The sequence below is a fragment of the Akebia trifoliata genome, unplaced genomic scaffold (assembly GCF_017979445.1).
Source record: "Akebia trifoliata isolate Shusen 1 unplaced genomic scaffold, ASM1797944v1 Contig01101, whole genome shotgun sequence".
Lineage (NCBI taxonomy): Eukaryota > Viridiplantae > Streptophyta > Magnoliopsida > Ranunculales > Lardizabalaceae > Akebia > Akebia trifoliata.
The window spans coordinates 4434-10992 of NW_028237494.1; the positions used below are offsets into that span (position 1 = coordinate 4434).

A 6559-nucleotide genomic window follows, 5' to 3' on the forward strand; every position below is an offset into this window, starting at 1 on the left:
TTAAAAAATGATTTTCAAAAAAACGGAAACAAACCTAAACTACTAAAACTAAGTGTGTTTGATAACACTTTTGAAGTCTGAATGGAGGTAGTCCACCTTTAAAATTCCAACTTCAGAAGTTTTATTTTGATTTGTTTCATTTCAGATTTCATACTACAGAACCGAAGTTTAGACGTTTTGAACCAGCAATGGGGGATGCCAGATGAAACTTCTAAATTCTGATTTCTAATTTTCAGACTTCATAAGTGTTACCAAACATAAGCTTTAGATTAAAAATTAAAAAATATGAACTAAACTTTAGATACTAAAAATTATAAATTAAAATTCTGCCTCCTTATCAAGTAGCCAAAAGCCGCAAATTCAACCCCCAGGCCTAAAAAAGATCCATCCACAAATTGACAAGATAAGAAAGCTCAAATAAAAAATAAAATACTTCCAAGCTACTAAAATCATCAAGCCATACCCAAATCTATAGATGGATTTTACATTTCTTACTAGAGAAGAAAACATAAAGAAAAACCTAACTTGAAAATGGAGAATTGGTGAGATCAATTCTCAACAAGTAGCTTCTTCCAAAAGCAGTTATTTAAGGGATGATCTAGACATGTCCACTCACATTTTTGTCAATATTAGAGACACCCTGTGTTTTTCAAACTGATGACATGTCCCCCTTGACCTGGTTTTGTTTGAGAGACCAAGAAGAAATGATGTAAATATTCTTGTTTTCGAGCTCAATCAAAAACTCCTTGATTCCAACTTGTAAGCCCTTGCCCCGGGAATGGTTTGATGATATGATGATGTGGAACTAAGATGGTCAAGTCATGAATTACTTCTTGTAGCCCAGGATCTAATGGTTTGATGAAAATGTATTGTAGGGCTGTGAGTGATGGATAATAAACCAAAAGATTTGGGTCAAAATATAATCAAATCCTTTTAAATTGTGAGTATAAGAAGAAAAAGAAAAACTTGCACAAAAATTAAGGAGATTGAGATTTAATCACATCCAAAAGGACTGACTAGCTGAGATTGAACAACAATCACCAGTAATCCCTGCAAGAACATGCCCCCTTACTAAAATGGTGGAACCGGTTGCGATCTCTCACAGTGATTTCTCTGTTAAAGAGCTCAGAGAAAAACTTCATAAAACAATGACAATCACAACAAATTCGAAGATTTTTTATGACCCTTATTGTCTTCCTATTATTATCACGGAGCAAAGCAAATGCAACAGCCAGTTTCTCGCTATGGTAACTAAGATTCTGCTCTTTTTCTTCGTCTTCAATGTCAAACAACACTTTAGATGTATCGGGTGCGTAACCCAAAAGCCTCAATCGCTCTATGATGGAACCCAAGACTTCTCTAATCTCCTCGAATAGAGGATGTGAGTCGTCTCCCGCAACAAACTCATGAATCACCCTGTCGACCTCAATCAAACTCCAACCTCGTTTCTTGCCAATTCTCTTCACTTTCATTGTACTTATCACTCCAGCCTTATCGATCCATCTGTTGACTCCACCATACACATTCGATAAGAGCACATAATCTCCATCATGATAAGGATCGAGAACATAAAGTTTTTCCTTTACTTGTTTCGCTAGTTCGAGATTTCCATAATTCACACAAGCTCCTAGTAGAGTCCTCCAAACAATCGAATTAGGCTTGATCAGCATACTCTCGATAAACTCGTAGGCTTCACTCAAAAAGCCAGCACGGCTAAGAAGGTCAACCATACACCCATAATGCTCGAGCTTCGGCTCCATACCATATTCATCCCACATAATTTTGAACACTTGCCACCCTTCTTTTAAAAGGCCTCCATGACTACATGCTACTAAAACTCCAACGAAAGTAATATCATCCGGTCGCATCCCGGATTCCTTCATTTCATAAAACATTCTCAACGCTTCTCTACTCCGCCCATGCACCGCAAGCCCATCAATCAATGCAGTCCATGTAAAAACATTTCTCTTGGGCATTTCATCAAACACTCCTATTGCCTCGTCAATGGACCCACATCTAGAATACATATCTATCAAAGCGGTACCCATCGAAACTGTGGGATTGAAGCCATTCCGATAAATATATAAATGTACCCATCTCCCCAATTCCAAAGCTCCTAAGCTCGAAACTGCCGAAATTACACTAACCATCGTTATTTCATCTGGTCTTATACTCGTCCTGAGCTGCATTTCTTTAAACACAGCTAAAGCTTCATCACCAAAACCATTGTTCGTGAAACATGTAATCATTGAAGACCACGAGACCAAGTCTCTATCGGGCATTTCTTCGAACATCTTCAATGCAAGATCGACTAACCTACAAGACCCATATAAATAAATCAAACCGTTCTGTACATATATGTTTGAATCGAACCCAAGTTTTAAAATTACAGAATGAAGCTCTTGGCCTCTTTGAAGGCGAGAGCAGGCCTTGAGAACGAATGGAAACGTGAAATGGTCGGGTGAAATGCCTCCCCGGCGCATTTTAGAGAAGAAGGAGAGAGACTCTGAAGGACAAGTGTAAGAGTAAGCTCTGATAATGGAGTTCCATGCAAAGGTATCGGGAGAAGGAATGCGATCGAAAATAGAACGTGCGTAGGATAAGCATTCTGGTACGGACTCCGCGCATGTTAGAAGGAGTTCTCGGAAGGAGACAGGATCGTTTTGATGTCCAGTTTTGATTAAGCGAGCATGAAGCTTGTATACGCGATTCATGGGTCCTCATTGTTGCTGTAAGCAGCCGTTTTGTTCCACTTTCCCGGCAAAGGAGAACCAGTTTGATAAGCGAAGCGCGGCTCTCCAATTCAAATAGCCATACTGGCTAGACATTTTGCCTACTCAAAGGGTTTGCACTCCAGCCGTGCCAGCCAAAACGGCTCTTCACAAATTCATCTACAATAAAATGACTCTCAATGCAATCTATTTTTACCTCCAACACGTAAAGAGCATGGTTTTAAAACTCGGTTTCGCATCTCGTCTCGTCCACGCCAGATACCGAGTTGTCTCGAAAGAGTTTTCCTATATGTTTGAGATGTCTTGATCAAAAAAATAAAAACTGAACGTGGGATTTTATATCTTGTCTAAAATTTTAACTTGTCCATTTGTCTCCTTTATAGATATGTGTGTTTTGAAATTTTTTAAAGGTTTGATCTTATATATTTGGGTTTTATAACTGTCATCATTCAATTAAGGTGTGAATAGACACCATAAAATTTATTTTCCTTGGTTTGTAGTGACTTTTATCTCCAAATGGATAGTTATAGGTTTACCTAGAATTCTAGGTAAGGGAATTTGGTTGAGGGACAAGGAAGATGTTAGGCACCTTATTCCTCTCATCGTAAGATGATTACCAATATGATCATTGTAGAGGCAGAATTGTATTTTACCTTGATTGACTCTGTTCTACTGATCGAAGTATCTCTCGAGTTCTCCTTGTAAACACTGGTGTGGTACCTGCCAATAATTCTTCGATGCCCAAGTTAGAGGTGCAAAAATAACATTGTTAAAGAAAATAAGTCTCGACCTTTAATTTCCTAACCAAAAAATATCATTTCTCTTCTATTGATTCCTTTATTTATAAGTTCTGCCTTCAAATCAGGATTTTCCCTTTAATTGAGATTCGATTACGGTGAATCCTTTGATTGCAAAGATCTTAAACGGAATTGGAATCTCTGAGATTGAATCTAAGGGCGTGTTTGGATACCAAGAGCAGAACTACTGTTCCAAAGAGCAGGAGCTGGAGTACTCTGTGGAGGAGCTGGAAAAGTAATTCTGTGCAGAGAAGGCGTTTGGCAATCAACTCTGTGAAGTACTGGCAGAAGTACTTTTGTGCTGGAAGTCTGTTTGGGAACCATACTGACTTCTCATGACTTCTAGAAAAAAGACCAGAATACCCTTATATTATACTAATTACTGTTTTTTGTTTTTTAGTATCTATAGACACCCCATTTTTGCACTTGCCTGATTAATCAACTCGTCAACCTGATCGCAATGATTCCCAATGATGGATGTTATTTCCATTGCTTTATTTTGTTACCAGATGTGTTTCAGAAATCCGGATGAGGTATCTCGAATTGACAAAACCTTAGAAATCACGCTACGCTAGGAAAATACGACCCTAAAAACATAGAAATCATCATTTTACAGACCAAAAAGAAGCTTCACGATAAAAATCACTAAAAATTGTCCAAATTACCAAAATACCCATAACCTCAAAACAACCCTAGAGCCTACGTTACGTTTAAGAAAACTCTCTCAAACACATAAAATAACAAATCGAAACCAAATAATTTATTTCGCCAATTTTCACAGAATTTAACAAAATTACGAAAATGCTCCTCATAAAGTTCATGACCATTTCACACAAAAAATTTCATAAATGACACAAACTAATATTTCCACTGAATTCCTTACGAAAAATCGATTCTAAAATATCCTAGAACATTAAAAACCGACTTGAAACGTGAAAAGTCCTCTCCGGGGGTAAAATGGTAATTTCACAATTTTCATAATTAAAAATTTCGAAATTAATAAATAAAACATTAAATAATTAAAGTGAAACATTGATGAAATTAATTTAAAATTTTGAATTAAAAAATCGGTCAATCAGACTTTCAAGTAAAATTGTTGAGGGTTCGTGAGATATTTCTTTAAGGACCCCTCCATTTGGGAGTCCAAAGAATTAAAGAAATAATGGATGAGAGGTCTCCAAAAATTAAAAGTAAATCAAGCAAGACTAAAGTCAAGGTATTAAAGTCAATCAAGCAAGACTAAAGTCAAAATTAAAGTCAATTAAGCAAGACTAAAGTCAAGATATTAAAAGTCAATCAATTAAGATTAAAGTCAAAATATTAAAAGTCAATCAAATAAGACCAAAAGTCATAATAGAGTTCTAATTAAATAATAACTCTATCTAATAGAGTTCTAACTAAAAAATAATTCTACCTAAAACAATTCTAATTAAAACACAACTCTACCTAAAACAAGTCTAACTAAAACACAATTCTAATTAAAAGAACTCTAATTAAACACTAATTCTATCCAAATCAACCCCTAAAAACATCTATAAATAGAGGTGCTCACACCCTATTTTCGTATCAAATCATAAATCCTAAGAGAAGTAGGTCTAGAAGCCCCCTTAAACTCCCATAAACCCTAGTTTTGGAGCCCCAACTCCTTATCTAACATCCCTCCTTCGATTTTAGCCTAAAGAACGCCTAAAAGCCTTCCAAAAATATCCCAAAATCCGCAACAAACTTAAAGAGTTCAGATCCAAAAATAAGGAGATACCTTGCCTTGGAGATCCGAAATCAAATCCGGAGACAGAACGAAACAAGGGAGTACGGTAAAAGGAGCTATTTTTGTCAGATCTGAGGGAACAAAATCCTTGCTATCGGAAAGGTATAAAATTTTTTATTTTTATTTTTATCTAGGTTTTTAGCAATGTGATTTATTTAGGACGTTAGTAGAGACCGACTTTGGCCGGGCGAGGTTGGTGCCTAACACCTTCCAACCCCGTAACGTGATCCTCGGACTCTTTTTCTCTTTCGTAGATTAGTTTACCTTTTTTAGAGTCAGTTTGGTTCCTAGACCTTAACAACTAAGTGGCGACTCCCAAACCTCAAGGGTTAAAAGTGGATCCGCTCACCCCGCGGATCGAGGGCGCTTTCAGTGGCGACTCCACTGGGGATCATTGAGGATCAAACTTGAAAAACCCCAAGTATGGGAACATTGCCATTTAGACCTAGTTTATTTATTTTTTATTTATTTGATCCGTTTATTTTTGGGATTGTATTATATTCTCTCGGCATCATTTTTAGTATATTATTATGGAATATTATTTGCTATGATTCAATTTAGGGTTGTTTGGATGACCCTAAATAATGCAGGATATTTAGAGGATGATGATGTGGAAAAATGAGTGTTGACCCATTTTTAGTTGGATTATTTTTTGGGTTTATACTATCCTTTATTGGTCCTTTGATTCGATTTTTTTGGACAATTTGATTTGGCATATATATATATAGGGTCCCGTTCAGCACCCTAAGTTTTACCACATACTTTAACAAACGTGTTTTGTCTTACATGGGTTAGAAGTTTTGGAATGAGCTGATTTTTGGTGAGGATGATCTCCTCGGTGAGGAGATCATCCTCACCAAAAATCAGCTCATTCCAAAACTTCTAACCCCATCAAAAATGATTTATAAAAAATGGACGGTCCACGATTTTTCAACGTGTAAACATGGGGATAAACATTTCGGAATGGGCTGATTTTTGGGGAGGATGATCTTCTAATCATAGAGATCATCCTCACCAAAAATCAGCCCATTCCAAAACTTCTAACCCATGTAGGACAAAAAACGTTTGTTAAAGTGTGTGGTAAAACTTAGGGTGCTGAACATTTCCCATATATATATATATATATATATATTTATGGTTTAATTAGGGGTCATTTAGAACGACCCTAAATAATGAAATATTCGAATCGACATATAATTGAGAATGGGATGATGATGGTTGGACTACGAATTGTAGCTTTGGTTTTTACTATTTTTGTTTTA

The 6559-nt window shown here is 36.4% G+C and overlaps 1 pseudogene; it reads right to left on the bottom strand.

Annotated features, from left to right (window-relative positions):
• Positions 1-906: 906 nt before the first annotated feature.
• Positions 907-2916, bottom strand: LOC147380693 (pentatricopeptide repeat-containing protein At4g21065 pseudogene; annotated as a pseudogene).
• Positions 2917-6559: the final 3643 nt, after the last annotated feature.